A 17,071-nucleotide genomic window follows, 5' to 3' on the forward strand; every position below is an offset into this window, starting at 1 on the left:
ATACAATGCAGCAAGGAGCACAGAAACAGATACCATTCACTGACCTGCAAGGACAGTGGAAGGAATAAAATGTCCTGTGCCCTGGAATGGAGCAGAGGCTTTGTGGACCAGGTGGCATCCAGGACAGATCAGTAACACGAGTGATATCAAGGCAAGTGGGGAGGGACCTCAAGGATGGGAGAGGACAGAATAAACCAAGACATAGCCACAGACCTACTGACTATTCAGAAGACAGTGGAATGTTTGTTCTGACTGAAGGGATATAATCTAAGAGATGTATAAAACAGAGAAACTAAAACCTCCTCCGACAAGAGGGCAAAATAACTCCGCCATAAAGGATCTACATGCTCTCTGTGGAGGTAAAATAGCTGAGGATCACTCAGCAGTTCACTCTTTACCCCAAGGTCCTAGTCCCTTGAGATCAAAATCCATGCATAAGAATTTTCCTTCATGTAAACTACCTTTTCTCTAAAAAGTAAAACAGAAATACAAGCAAACAAAACAAAATTCAAAAGATAAGGAATCAGACCAAGTTTTGACCCCTTATACTTTACTTGTATCCCAGCTTTTACAATAGAGAGACAGGTTCTGCTTTGTGATTTATACTGGTTCATTACTGCAAGGCATCTAGCACATCATGATCCTAATACAGCTCCTCTCAAAACAGTAGCGCCACACAAAACATAAATTTACCCAAATAAAAGGCAGCATCAACTTGAGGATCTACTGTATTATTACTACACTAACCTATTATATTTTAACCCTTTTTCCAATCCATTTACAAAATATCTGCACTCTGTACTGCTCTGGAAGCATTACAAATATTTCATAGATTCCTCTTCTTGAAGTAGTTTAGAGTTGAGATGGCAAATTTACATATTTTTCTCCACTACCATGGATGGGTAGCTATCATAATAAGCCTAAAACCAAACTCCTTCTCCCTTGATTCTGAATATTGTAATTTTCCCCCTCAGATCATAACAAACTAACAACTGGAAAAAAATATACAACGTCATACAAAAATTTCAAAATTTTAAATACAAGCCAAAACACAAGAAAGAATCTGTGTCATCAAACTAATAGTCTAAACTTTGCTACCAGGAAAAAAACAAACAAAAACAAAACAAAACCTCACTTCATTTACCAAGCTATAGGCATTTTATAAAATACTCAAGTAATTAATACCTCATTAAAAACTGGGGGAAATTTTTAGGTGGAAGCGAAATTAACACCAACTCATTCTTCATCAAAGAGTTCTACTAAAATGCCATGTCCACACAGACAGGTTTGGCAAAACTGTCTGCTGGGGGCTCCTAGTATGCCAGACCCCTCCTGGATCTCCTTCAGAGGCATAGGGATATTGGCAGAGGCCTGCTCCAGGTAGGCCAATGAACCCTGAGGGACTCTGGCCAGCTTTTGGGGCTACACATTGATGTCCTCCAGCACCTGCTGCCTATACTCAGCTTTGTCAAGTACTTCTGCACCAGCGCATCTTTCCACTGCAATTCATTACTTAGTTCTGAGATGTCCTCTTCGATAACGTGCTCTGGTTTCTGGACAGACAACTGCAATCTTTGTTGTAGAATAAAACATTCTGTCTGTCTTGCTATATCCAGAAACTTCTGGAAACAATGATCAACACTAGTTCAAATTTCTTCCTGATCTGTTGCATTGACATAATCCTGACTCATGAGAGAAGCAAAGCAAGCCTCAAATGATAACTCCAACTCCAACTTGTCTACCAGGGTGCTGCTAGAAGTTCTTGGTGCAGCAGGTGATGCTTGAAGAAGCGAGGCCTGGCCTGGAAGCCTTGGAGCAGGTGGCAGGGGCCCACAGCAGCTGCTTGGAGAACATACAGCCCAGTGGAGCCTCCATGTCTGGAGTCGCACTGATGGTTTTCAATCCAGTATCCAGCCAAGCAGATAATTGTAGAGCTCAAGTCTTATCTATTACTTCTCTATTCAACCCTGCACTTTATAATATTCCTATCTGAAAGTAGAAGACCTCATGCAAGCTGTCCTTCCTTATCTCTCGCTACTCCTTCCCCCTCTCTCCACTCTTGCCACACTAGCCTTTTCCCACTGTCACATTTAACTTGACCACTATGTTTAAACTTTGTTCAATCTTTGCATGTTTAAGCCTCTTGTCCTGCTTTTATATTTCCCCATAGTAATTACTACCACCTCATATATTATATAGCTTACATAATTATTTTCCATCCTCTCCTACCAGAAGGTAAAGTCCATAGTGGCAGGAATTTGGGTCTATTTTTGCTTCCCCAATCTATACTTAACAACCAAAAGAATGCTTGGCTTATAGTAGATTTTCTGTAAATATTTTTTATTAAATGAGTAAGAAGTTAACATTAGTAACTATGAAATAAAGGAAGAGCAGGATACACAAATAGCATAACTGGTGGGCAACACCAGTCTAACTTAAAAATGAATGCAGAACAGGGCCAACAGAGTAAACAGGGTTTCAGAGCTCTCATGGTGTTGTGGTAATGAGCAAAAATGTCATTAAAAAAAATAACCAATATTCCTCGAAATTCTGTGAAAAATTTATCTGGAGAAATTTTATGTGAGGGTTATGGAATCAATTTAATTATTTCCTTATGTGATTATTTTTATTTTTATTTAAAAATCAGCCTATTAAGAACATTTACTTCAAGAGACCAGAGTATGATAGCTACTGTAGTTTATGGAGAATGGCTGGAGAATATTGAAGAATAAATATTTGTGTATCCTTCAGAATGTCTTGGTCAAATATTAGCTATCTCAGACAAGTTTTGCGAGATAGTAGATTAGCTATGGCAGAGGTATCCAGTGAGAGCAAAATGCAGGCAATTCCTGTTGTAGTTGACAGGAGATCTGTACACTCTGAATATGAGTATGTAAGTAGACAAGATATTTTGTGGAGAAAAAGCCATCATAAAACTGTGTAGGAATGATTTTTTAGAAGGAGGGGTTATAGATTTTTGATAGAAGCAATATTTTATCTGAAAATGAACCCACTTTGAGACTTGTTTGAACACCCAGTGTTCTACCCCATAAAGGCCAAACCAGAGGCACAAATTTGAGAGGCATTCATTTAGAGGAAGTAAGTGTTGATTCATAAAGGCACGTGAGATTATGAAAGAGGACATTTTTGAGATTTAAAAAATGGCCAAAATTAGCTGCCAAATACATATATTTAAGATGTAATAAGAGAAATGTGAAGCACTTGGTCACTTTTCACTTATTAAATTTTGAAATCACTTTTTGTTCTTGGGTAATCTATTTTTTTATGTAGCCAAGCTTGGGGCCACTGATGAATTGGTGCTGAAAGCAACTGCTGTACCCCTGTCCAAGGGGCGTCAGTGGCCTTTGTTCTGTGATGAATATCCAGACAGAGGAATTCCCAGTGGTGGCACTGGGTGTTCTGGTATCTGTACCCAGGGCAGTGACAAAGGTGTCTTCACAAGATGAGCTTTTCAGCATGATTTTAGCCATCATTTCTGCTTCATAGCCTCCAAATTGGGCTTTTGTTCCACCAGAAAATTATCTGATTTTATATATATATATATATATATATATATATATATATATATATATATATATATATAATATCAGATTGGTTGGTTGTATTTGTAATATATACATATAGTCAAATTTGACAATAATATATATTCAAATATATATATAAAACAGTCATATATATATATATATATATATATATATATATATATATATATATATATAAAACAGTTGTAAATTTGCACTAATAGTAAGATATTAAAGGAATAGCATATAGAGAATGTAAGCGCTCGTAAGAGGGAATTTTGACTTACTACTCTAGCCTAAATAATTTTATTTATTTAGATATCTCTATTCTTGGTCCTTTTTTTTTTTTTTTGGTACCAGGGATTGAATTCAGGGGGGGGGGCACTTAACCACTGAACCACATACCCAGCCCTAATTTGTAGTTTATTTAGAGACAGGGTCTCACTGAGTTGCTTAGTGCCTCACTGATACTGAGGCTGGCTTTGAACCTGAAATCCTCTTGTCTCAGCCTCCAGAGCTGCTGGGATATAGGTGTGTGCCACTGTGCCTGGCTATTGCTCCTCCTCTTCTACTACACATTCTTCTTGGAAACACAGTTTAATCATTTTCATTTCTTGAGTCTACCTGTAGGTGAATCACAGCCAGAATCCACAGGGTGAACTCCATCTCTGAGCTTAGTGTTATTTCCAAAACTCTGACACACTTTCTGCCTCCTGGCACTGCTCCTGTGTCATATCTCAGACACTAAAATTCAGTATGGTCACCTCTTTGCAATAAAACTGTTTTCCTTTTCTTCCCATGTTCTGTTAAGGATTGACTGAAAATTTTGATATTTTGAGTGCTCAGATTCAACATATCTTGACACCCTGAACTTCAGATTTGTAGGCATCTCTCCAGAATTTCTGTGTGCTGTCCTTGAAGGCAGTGAGAGGTATACTTTATTTAAGGTGACATTGAAAAAAACAACACTAGGTCCAAGCTATAAATCTTGCATTACCTTAAATTCCTTGCCCTTCCTCACCCCACTTTAACCAATTGGCCACATTGGTGAATATGTACCACCTAGAGTTTAAAAAAGAAAGTCATTGCAGACCAGAAAGGTCAATCACAGTGTAGTTTCTGCCTGATGTTCTTATTGGTCATCTACTTTTATTCTGGAAAATATTTTAGTTTTTTTTTTAACCTTTTGCAGTTTCCCAAATGTTACTTTTTTTTGCCCCCAATATCGTGTATTTCCCTCTCCCACAACAGGTGTCATCTAAAATATCATTGACAGTGCAGTAGTTAAGAAAGCACATTTCTGAGTCAGAAAACCCTTGATTCATGTCTCAATCTACAATTTACTAACAAGGAGCTCCTAGATCCATTAACTAGTAAGAGTATACATCAATATTTAACTTGTAAGGCTGGGATAATAACAATGTATAGCACAAAGTGTTAAGATTAAATGAAATAAGCCAGAGGGTGTAATATACTTAACTTACCATTGATGATGTTATTGCTACTATATAGAACTTGATTAAAGTGTTTTTGTCTCTATAAATATATTTCTAATATTTTCTTAAGAAATATTTTTTCCTCTTGTACATTTCCATACAGATACTTATATGTATATTCAATTGCATTTATTTATTTGCATGTATCTAACTACACTGAGATATAATCAGTGTAGTTAGGGCATTTTAAAAAAGTACATATTCTATTTACTGTGCTAAGAACCTAGTAAGAATGAAATATATATTTATTCAAAGAAAAAGAATAGTAGAAGAAACACTATATTCTGAAATCAGTACATATTGGGTCCTGCACCCAGGGTTCTCTGATTTAGCTGAGAGATTGACTGAAAATTTTGATATTTTGAGTGCTCAGATTCAACATATCTTGACACCCTGAACTTCAGATTTGTAGGCAGCTCTCCAGAATTTCTGTGTGTTGTCCTTGAAGGCAGTGAGAGGTATACTTTATTTAAGGTGACATTGAAAATAACATTGACTGCTTTGAATGATGTGGAATTATAAATTATATTACTACATGTAGACTGATAAGAAAGTTTTAATCAGCCAGAAGTAAAGAAATGTAGCTTTTTATAGAAAATGCAGTATTTTTTTTAAAAAAATAACTATCTTCTTTGATCAGTGACAGATGATTTCTGCCTTCTATCCTTAGTGACTAGCACCTATCCTTGCAACTTTATAGAACATAAATTAAAGTTTTCTTTTTTCCTTTTGGTTCAACATTATCATCAATTACTTTGATGCAGACACTTATGACATGCCCATCAAATTTTCAGATTACATAAAACTGGGACAAGCAGTGAATATGTCAAAATATAGAAAGACCAGGAACTTGACAGGATCAAATATTATAACATTCTAAAATTTGCTAGTTTAACATGAAGTTTTAACTATATATACAAAACAAGTTGTGCAAATACATGTATAACTCCAAACACACACACACACACACACACACATGCACACACATAATCTCCAAGATTTGTTGATCTATGACTGTTGGGTTCATTGAAAACTAAATTTTTGATCAGAGTAATGACCTGGAAATAAATCAGGGTACTGTAGGGGAATCTAATGTATAACATGGTAAATAAAGCTAATAATAGGATTTTATGTACCTGAATTTTAATAGGAAAGCAGATTCTAAGTGTCTTCACCAACCCTACCCCAACACACAAATGTTAACTGCTAATTATGAGTGGTGGTAGATGTGTTAATTGATTTGACTATGGTAATAAGTATATAATATATAGGTATATCAAATAATCCCAGTTTTGACTTTGAATATGTACAACTTTATTTTCATTAGCTGTTTTTAAAGAGACTGTGTTAATAGTTGAAAATGACTGATTTATCAAGTGGTTGTGGTAGAGGTGGGCTAGTTGTTCACTGGCATTGTGAGACATAGGTGTTGTACTGTGGAATGAGGTAGGATGATCTGGAAAGTCTGTTTGCTCCTAGGAACAGATATTTGAATAAATTGTTTTGCTCCCTTCTGTGCTAAGAATTTTTGTCTGTGCCTGTGTTGGGTAGGGGAATGGATGGATTAAAAAAAAATCAGGTTGATAGATAAGTCATTTATTCATTCTCTTATCACCTAAGAGTTTAAGATGTGCTAAATGACTATAGACCAGGGTACAAAATAGAGCATTTTGGCTGACATAGAGGAATTCATGTTGACATAACCATACAACAGGTAGAAATAGGAAAGAAACAATTAGATCATGAATTTGATAGGAAAAATTGAACTAGTACAGCAATAATCTAACCATGGATTTGATCTTAATAGATACAAAACTGCATTAAGTCATAAGTTAAAATTGTAAGTCCTGAAATCTAACTTTGCTATTAGTAGTAAATACTGTGACTCAGTACTTCTGTATTTCTTAAATGAGGGTTATTTTTTCATATCCCTCATTTCTAGAACATTCAATTACTCTATTAAGTTTTTAAGTCTGTCAGAGACAGTTGATTGCCAAACAATCATTTGCCCAAATAGCTGGTCTAATTTAGAACTAACCAAAAATTTCAGAAATTTAATTTTCTGCTATTAAGCCTGGCACAATTAGGCAATTTTAGGCATGAACAATAAGAGTTGAACAACCACTCCAATTCTGATGATGGTTTTAGTCACCTGAAACTCATTGTTATTGCTTATCATTATATTAAGTGGCTTCTTATCAAATTTTAACACTTAAAAGGACAGAAAATTTTGAAAGAACATGGGAGAACTAAGATACTATGATGAAATAATATGCAAGAAATTATATAGTCCACTTATGTTACTGAATAAAGGAGAAGGAGCAGTTTACAAACTAAGCATGTAGGTAGAAAATCTATATTTTGATAGATTCAAATAGACATTATGAAATGTGAAAGACTTGTTTATGAATCAAAAATATCCTTATAGAGTGCCACATATGGTTGACAAGGCATAGAACTTACAGTCTAGTGGAAATATGCACAAAAATAATTTGCTTTGGGGGGCAAGGGGAAGCACAAGCCCAGAGACAGGTGTCCTAACCCAGTCATGGGGTCCAGGATAGGAGGACATAGTGTCCAAAATGAGAAGGTGTTGGCTATGGAGACAAATGGGAGAGACAGGAAAAGAGAATGCTGTCAATGTCTGCTACTGCACTTGATTCACTGCTGTCTTACTACATATGACAAGGCTTTTCAAAATGTGCCTTGATGAGCAAGCACATTCTGCTTAGATATAAAATGACCTAGAAATGGAAATTTACTGTGGGTGAATGGTAATGTTACTTTTATTCATTCTGTAGTCAGAAAATGTTTTGCTAGAGGAAGAAAGGTGAAGGGATAACTTGATGATTTCAACTCCCCAAACTGTTAACTAAAAACATAACTAAAAAGAGTGATATGTATTTCTTCCCCATTAGACCTTTTTTCTTTCAAACCATCAGTTTCAGAGAGGTTGAGCATGACTGACAGACAAGCAAATCTTGCTAGGGCAGCAATTGAGCAGGGATTTTTTTCACTTGGGTAAGAATAGTCACAAAATTCTTCCAGTGAGCTATTTTTCGTCCTTGTCTTCATAGTGTCATCATGTATGTGTTTAGACTTATGAAATATTTTATTTTTCTCTAAATATTTTATTTGCTTTTAAATTACACTGAAATAGGTGTTCAAAATGAAATCTTTTAAGAAAACATTTGCATTCTTGACCTTTACATATGTATATGAGTCTTTTTAAATAGCTAAACATATCTATTGTGACTCAAGTGCAATACAGTGGACATATACATGGGATTTTTTAAAATTTTCATTATATTTATTTGCACACTCAGAACAAAGCACCCTCTATAATCTCTTAAAATGGAAACTGTACACATTATATTGTAGCATAGATCATAAGAGAGCTAAACTTAAAATCTAAGCCTTAGAGATAGTAATTTATTTTAAATGCCTAAATTTATATTAAAAATTGTTACATCTCTCTATCTAAGAAAGATTGTAACAGCAATCGTATTATATGGGTTAGACATTACCAAATTCATTATCTTCTGGATATTAATTTTCAGCCTTCCTCACCATTATCCATCCTGATTTCTTTACCAGCTTTTTCCCTTTCGTGACTTTGTATTCATAATGAGAAATGTTAGCAATAATGGCTTTAATAATGGCAAAACTGTCTTGAATTTTTATAGCACATTTCCTCTGAGAGGTTTAAAGTGATTCAAATGAATTTCCTCATTTCCACTGGCAACTTTCCAATGGGTGTCAGAAGGAATGCAACCTCAGCTTTACAACCATCTTTTTCATCCCCTTTATGCAACCAATTGTTTACTTCTATCATATGTGAACTTGCTCTCTTCCTCACCCTATTCCTGAGACACTGGAGTTAATTATTCCCCTTTAAAGTGTGTGCAGTGTGTGTGTGTGTGTGTGTGTGTGTGTGTGTGTTTTCATTCCTTCCAACTCTTCTTTCCTCCTACTATGTGCACATCTGGGAGCTTAGCAATGCTTGAGACTGAAGAACATAAAATAGAAATGCAAGTAGCTTGCTGGAAGCAGCACTTAACAGAAGTGCCAATTTTGTTTATCAGAAATCTGACTACTTACCTTTAGCTCAAGGAAAATGGCAATTTTCGCATATAGGAAAGAATAAGTTTCACTAAAATCCATCTTATAAAATATTCAATTTTGGATGAGTTGGATAGGAACACCAAAGCAAGCAGGAAAGGCTGGGAAATATTGGATGACACACCTTGTGTGCTAAGAGTATTTGATTAAGTGGCATCTCTCTGTGGAGTTCTTGTCATTAGCTACTCACTGGTGTCAGACCTGCCTATGCAATTGTGAGGTATTTGGATTGTATTGAAGTAATACAGACTGGAAAAACAAAAGAGCAGTTCATGGATACAGACATTATTTTTCCTTGTAATCTTTATTATACTGATAGCTTTTTATTATTCTTGTTTTTAGCACTTAAAAGCATGCTAAAAGTAAAAGAAAATATCAAGTCAATCACATTTTTACATCTCAAAAATCTTAAAAGAAAAGATAATACCCAAAAGTAAAATATAAAATCATGCAAATGGTTATATTTAAGCCAAATTCTCATGAAAAAATTTAATATGATTGAGAAATGACATTAAGGTGATTTACTTTTATGGGAGAATAAATATTTAAACATCTATATTTGATTGTTCAGCAGTTATAATTGCTGTTCTAAAGTAAAAGGTAGATATCACTTTTCCTGGGATGCTGTAGCAGCTATTCATTTTTCATTTATATAATAAGTTTTGATTCAATTTCCATACTATATCTTTTGTAAAAAAAAAAAAAAAATATATATATATATATATATATATATATATATATATATATATAAACATTTTAAAATTGTATATATACACATATCATATATGGACATATATAAACATTTTATATACATATATATATAAACCTTCATATATATATATTTATACATATATAAACATTTTAAAATTCTTAACATTTAGGTTATTCTGTAGAATTTCACAATTAAAAGGATATTTAAAATGATAATATTTAATATAATTAAGAATATATTAAAAATTGCATATTATATTATATTGGTGTATGTGTATATATTTTTGAAGGAATAAAGCCCTGGAATAAAAAAAATGGCATACATGTCCTCAAATGGTAAAATTAATGATTAAAATACTCTAATTTTCTACATATGTATACTAATCGGGCTCTTTAGATGATCTGTTTTGTTTTGACTGGGGTTGATTTTTCCTTGGTTGCATCTCCTTAGTAATGCCTAAATTTGACTTATGTCATGGTCAGTTTATAATGTATCAACCGAGCTAGGCTGTGCTTTTCAGTTGCTTAGTCAAACACATAGGTGTTGCCATGAAGGTATTTTTTAGATGCGATTAACACCCCTAATCAACAGCTTTTAAGGAGATTATTCTAGAAGATCTGGGTGGGCGATTCCTTAAGATGATGGGTATTAAGAGTAGAACTATGATGTTTTCAGGAAAGAAGAAATTCTTCCTGTGTATGGCAGTTTATGTCTTGGAGGTGCTAGCCTGCCCTTCCTGGCAGTCTGTCCTATAGATTTCATATTTGCCTAGTCAGCTCCTATAATCCTTTAAAACAACTCCTTGTAATAAATAAGCAAATAAATCCTTATAATAAATCTCTCTCTCTCTCTCTCTCTCTCTCTCTCTCTTTGTGTGTGTGTGTGTGTGTGTGTGTGTGTTTGTGTGTGTGTGTCTCCTACTTGTTCTAGTTCTCTGGTTGAATCCAACTAATATAACCTATAATGACCAAGTCTGACCTCCGACTTCCCTTCTTCCAATAGCTCACCTGAACCATCTTTCAGAAATCACTATAAAAAATCACTAGTGGTATAACTCTGAGAGAAAATTTCATAGCATTCTGCAAAGCCCTGTGCTTGATCTTAAAGGAATTTAAGATTTAAATTACTGAGTGGTTCTTAAAGGAATTTCTACACGACCCTGTCGTTTTTTTTTTTTTTTAAATTTATATGTGATAACGGAATGTATTATAATTCTTATTACATACTAGAACTAAATGGGTGGAGTTAGAGAAGATAATGCTAAGTGACCCTGCCATTTTGATGTGAAGTGTCTATATATTATTCTTGCATTTTGCAAATATTTACTTCATGTGTTATCATAACTTAAAGGTTCTTTTACCACATTCTCTGTCTACTAAGATGGACTTTTACATTCCCCTCAGCTTAACTAACTTTAGACAGCTTTCTTCCTGACCAAAGGTTCTTGACTTCCCCTAGAGCATTTTCTTTAGAAAACTTTTAATTGTAAATTCTTTATCTGTAAACATTCCCCCAGCCTCTTGCCAGTTTTAGAACCTAGGAGTGTCTTTCTCAGGAAGTCATTCCTTTGAAATGTCATCATCAAGGAAGACAGAACTCCTATCTCCAGGTCTCTGTAGGAGGGGAAGAGTCTAATTTCCATAATCGCCAATTAGCAGACACGATGCCCTAGTCACATTGACATCCTTTGCACCTCATGTCCTTCAGTACTATTCCACCAGCTCATCCCGGTGTTTAAAAACTCTCCAGACCTTTGTTATTGAGGAGTAGAGTTCAGTCTCATTCATTGCAACAGTCTTGACCCTATGGCAACAGTTTTGAACAAGGTCTTTCTTGCTGTTTAGTCCTCTCCAGTGCAAAAGATCTCTGACCCACAAAAGATTATAAGAATAGAATATGTGTTTTTCATGTATTCAGTAATCTGGGAAGTGTGAATTAATTTACATAAGATTTTGTATTATGATCACATAAGATTTGACGTAATTGTATTTTGATAGCATAATCCATTTATCAAAATATATTAGTAATTATACACAGTTTTTTTCATATATAGGAACTATGGATATTATTATGACTATTCTGAGTTAATCAGAACCAGAAGTAATTTTCTTCTGATAATTTAGAGGTATCACTTTGTTAACTGTCACCATTGATTTCCTATGGGCTTTTTCACCTGTCCTCTTTTTGTTTTATTTTTTCCCTCTTCCATTTTAAATCCTATCCTGAACACTAGGAATACAAGAAAATAGTGGTCATTTGTGAGAAGAGAAGGTATTAAAATATAGGTAGAAAGAAGATGTAAAAGAAGGACAAGGAAAAAATATTTTAATTCAGAAGTTTGGTATACTTTTTCAGGCCTGTCGCTCTCCAAGCTAGTCTTTTTCCTAAATCTGCTAATCCTAAATTCCTGGGAAATCTGAAAATCAGCCTGTGTATCATTAATTAATTTATTGAGGAATTAATTAATGATTAAATAATTAATGATTAATTAACTCCTCAATAAATTAATTAATGATAGAAAGACAATCTCTTTTTAAATGTTTTTATTAGTGCATTATAGATATACATAATAGTGGGGTTCATTTTTACATAATCATACTTGCATGGGATATAATTTGTTCCACTTCAATCCTGAGTACTTCCTCTTTTCTTCTCTTCCTCCCTCTTCCTGTTTTCCTTCCTCTTCCATTTATTTATCTCTTTAGTTAGTGCTTTATAGGTACATAATCATGGAATTCACTGTGGTATATTCATTTATGTACATATTTCATCAATTTCATTCAGCAATTCCTGCCTTTTACCATTGCTTTTCCCTCTCCTCAAATACCATTTCCCCACTCCAGTGATCTCCCTGTATTTTGATGAAATTCCCTTTTTCCTCTTACCTTGCTCTAGCTCCACATATGAGAGAAAATAGTCAACCTTGACTTCCTGCATTTGGCTTATTTCACTCAGCCTGATGGTCTCCAGTTCCATCCGTTTACCAGCAAATGCCATAAATTCATTCTTTCTTATAACTGAGAAGAACTCCATTGTGTATATATACTATATTTTCTTTATTCATTCATCTGTTGATGAGCACCTGGGCTGGTCCCATAACTTGGTGATTATGAGTTGTGTTACTATAAACACTGATGTGACTGAAGATATAATATCTTGTGGAACCTATCATTTAGGGGATTTTCCATTGCTATCTGTTGGTCAAATTATAAAGATCATGTCAGTCTGAGGAATCTAAGATTCTCCAGAACCCTAGAAACCACCTTGAGACCAGTGGACTGATGTCATTCCCACATACCTTTAATACCCATCCCTTACCAATTTTTCTTTAAAAGAAGAGCCAGGAAGTCCTAAAACATATCTTTCACTGTCAAGATGGCTCACATTCTCTCTTGAATGCATATTCCTTGCGTTATATCTAAAAGCATCTCTTTTGAGATTGCCCCCATTCTCCCTTGAATATATACCTGCTTTATTAAATTAACCTCTGTCATTGCCTATATATCTTTTCTACCAAGTATGCCAAGAACCCTGTTAGTCCTGAGTGGAGGGCCCCCTCCTTTCTTAGGGATCCCTTGAACCCTTCTTTTTTTAATATATATATTTTAGTTGTCAATGAACCTTTATTTCATTTATTTATTTTTATGTGGTGCTGAGAATTGAACTCAGTGCCAAACACATGCTAGGTAAATGCTCTACCACTGAGCTACAATCCCAGCACCTTTGGACTCCTTTTAAAAGATACCTTTTCTCTGGTGGCATTTGTATTTTTGTGCCTCTCCACAGAGCTTGTGTTGATATCTCAAACAGAAATAATTTGATTGCAATATCCTAACCAGAGTCCAGATGGTTCAGTTCTTGAAGAAAGTTTAGGAAGTTATGAAAAGGCCTAGAGAGAGGTTCTGTTTGGATTTCTCCTGTTTTAGAAACTGCTCAATTACCCCCCGTCATTTGTCATTTCTCTGAAATCACAAGTCTTTCTAGTTTGTAGCCATTATTGTTTTTGTTTGTTTGCTTGCTTTTGACAGTATTGGGGATTAAACACAGTGGCACTTCACCACTTTTTTATCTTAATTTTTGGAGACAGGATCTAGCTAAATTGCCCAGGCTGGCCTCGAACTTGAGATCCTGCTGGTTTGGCATCCCAACTCACTGGGTAATGGGCATGCACTGCTGTGCCATTATTTATTATTGAGTTAACAAAACTAGGGTAGCTGCTGATCAGTATAATCAGAGTTCCAGAGAATACACTGTGACAAAACAAAGAAAGTGTTACTGAGGAAATCTGGATATTTAACCATTTACAACTAGGAAAAATATAGAGGAACTCTGGTAAAAACCTGCAAATTTTACAAACAAAACTTACCAAACATAAAAGTAGCTTCTATTGGGGCTGGGGTTGTGGCTCAGTGGTAGAGTGCTCACCTCCCACGTGCAGGGCTCTGGGTTCGATCCTCAGCACCACATAAAAATAAATAAATGAAAATAGTATTGTGTCCAACTACAACTAAATATTTTTTTAAAAAGTAACTTCTATTAGCTGCTCACCTTTCAATCAACTTTGCATAACTGTGACCAAAATATTCAATAAGAAAAACTTCAAGGATAAAAAGTTTGCTGTGGCTCACATTTTCAGCTAACTCCATTCCTCTGTGCTGAAAGTGAGGCAGAACTTAATGGTGAAAGGGCATAGTGGAGGAAAGCTGCTCAGTTCAAGACAGCTAGGAAGAAGAGAGAGAGGGAGAGAGGGAGAGAGGGAGAGAGGGAGAGAGGGAGAGAGGGAGAGAGAGAGAGAGAGAGAGAGAGAGAGAGAGAGAGAGAGAGAGCGCTCTGCTCACCAGAAATAAAAAATACAAATTCCAAAGACACATTCCTGGTGACCTGCTTCCTTGCCTACAGTTAATACTCATTAATCCATTCAAATTATTAATCCATCAAATGGATTGATCCATCAGTTATATTATACCTCTTATAATCTAATTATTTCACCTGTGAAAGTTTCTACATTTTATTTTGGGTGAACTGACCTTTTCGGGGATACCTCATATCCAATCCATAGCAGTTCATATTAAACTTTTAAGACCATAGTCATCTTGAAGGAAAAGATTATTTTTTTATTGGCTTCATTTTTAATTTTAAAATCAGGTAACACTTCATTCCATAAAACAGAATCAGTTTTCCTATGAGCCAAGCACTCATCAAAAATAATTTGATGAGTTAACATCAGAGTATTTATTTTGCTTACACAAAATAAGGACAAGGAAACTTCACTATTTCGCCAGTTGAGAATGGCTGTTCTCCCTCCAATCCAAATTTCTCTTGGAGGACCAAATATACCAGCTTGGTTTGATTGACTCCATGTTGTTGTTGTTGTTGTTGCTGTTTTTCCCCTGGAATATTGTCTCTGTTGAAAAACTGGCTTCACAAAGAAGGTGGCAGCAGGAAAATTTCTGAATCCAAAGTTTAAAAATAAGTCTTGGGCAATGAGGGGTTATTTTCTGTCTCTGGGAGGGATCATCGGGTGTCTGAGGCCTGGGGACAGAGGCAAAGTCCACAGCCGCTCATCCAGTAGATGTCACTCTCAGTAGTGTCTGGTGTCCTGACCTGTGCTCACCCAGGATGACAGTGGGTAAGGAGCAGCAGGTCACAGGGGCCCCTGACCCTCTGGGAAACAGCGTTCTCCCTGGGCAGACCCTGGAGCTGAGGGTCAGCGGTCAGGGGAGAATCATGTCAACAACTGTCCCCGCTTGTGGTCCCTGAGGTCCTGGGGCAGGGATGCGAGAGGCAGCCAGTGTCACAAGACATCCCTGTCCCCAGCCAGGCCGGGCGCTTGGCTAAGCGAGGAGAAAGATGGTGTCCCTCCTCAGGTCCTGGCCCCTGCATCTGGTCTCACTTCCTCCCCGGCACCAACTGGAAGGGGAGGAAGTGACACCCAGGGGAAGGCCAGGAAGTGAGGCCACTGTCACATTCAAGTTCAGGGTGTGACAGCTCAGTCTGCCTCCCAACAGGCCCCATACTCAGCTCCGCTTCCTGGGCCATGTCCCTTCTGAGAGTCACACCCTGCCCTTCATAGGCACAAGGACCCAGAAGTTCCAGGGACACGTCCATGTTTATGTCCCCGGATCTGGAAGTTCCTCAGACATCCAAGTTTAGGCCCCCGGATCCAGATCTGGAAATTCCAAAGGTGCACGTCCATGTTTAGGCTCTAGGATCCAGAAGTTCCTCATGTGTCCATGTTTAGGCCCCCGGATCCGGAAGTTTCTCGGGTGCATGTAGATCTTTGGGCCCTTGGATCCGGAAGTTCCTCAGTCCTCCATGTTTAGACCCTAGCATTCAGAAGTTCCTCAGGTGCACGTCCATGTTTAGGCCCCCAGATCCGGAAGTTCTTGTTTTTGCACATCCATGTTGAGACTCTAGGATACGGAAGTTCCTTAGGCATTCATGTTTAGGCCCCCAGATCCGGAAGTTCCTCAGATGCATGTCCATCTTTGGGCCCTCAGATCCGGAAGTGCCTCAGGCATCCATGTTTAGGTCCCCGGATCTGGAAGTTCCTGAGACATCCATGTTTAGGCTCTAGGATCTGGAAGTTCCTCAGGCGCACAGCCCCAGGATCTGGAAGTTCTACAGGTGCACGTCCATGTTTAAGCCCTTGGGGCCAGAAGTTCCTCTGGCATCCATGTTTAGGCTCTAGGATCCAGAAATGCCTCATGCGTCCATGTTTAGGCCCCAGCATCCGGAATGCCTTAGTCATCTATGTTTAGGCCCTTGGATCCAGGAAAAGACTATTAATGTTATTATATTATTGATAATATCTGTTCTAGAATTTAGCGATTAATATTGAGAATGATCTATGTTTAAGATTTGGTACTCTATTTTCATATAAAAAGAAATTCTCACCAATTTCCTTTTAGGGAAAATATCTTTTGAACCATTTTTTTTTCTTTTTTGCAAGAAGCACTACAACCTTATTCAACTATGATTCAAAGAAAGTAAATTACAGAATAGTCCATTTGTGTTCCCTCCAAAAGTTTTATTATAAGTATTATAAATATTTCCAAATAAATAAAAATAAATCCTTAAAGTAAATTAAAAGTAGTATGCAATAGCATGCTGGTTTACACCTGAAACTCAGGTGTTCAGATTGAAGTTGTTCTGAAAGCAGAAATCCTACTTTTGTTTTGAGTTAAAATAGATCACAG

The 17,071-nt window shown here is 36.3% G+C and overlaps 1 pseudogene; it reads right to left on the reverse strand.

Annotated features, from left to right (window-relative positions):
• Positions 1 to 1,236: 1,236 nt before the first annotated feature.
• Positions 1,237 to 1,875, reverse strand: LOC143397391 (mediator of RNA polymerase II transcription subunit 28 pseudogene; annotated as a pseudogene).
• Between the last annotated feature and the right edge of the window lie 15,196 nt (positions 1,876 to 17,071).

Source organism: Callospermophilus lateralis, chromosome 1 (genome assembly GCF_048772815.1).
Source record: "Callospermophilus lateralis isolate mCalLat2 chromosome 1, mCalLat2.hap1, whole genome shotgun sequence".
In the NCBI taxonomy this organism is placed as follows: Eukaryota; Metazoa; Chordata; class Mammalia; order Rodentia; family Sciuridae; genus Callospermophilus; species Callospermophilus lateralis.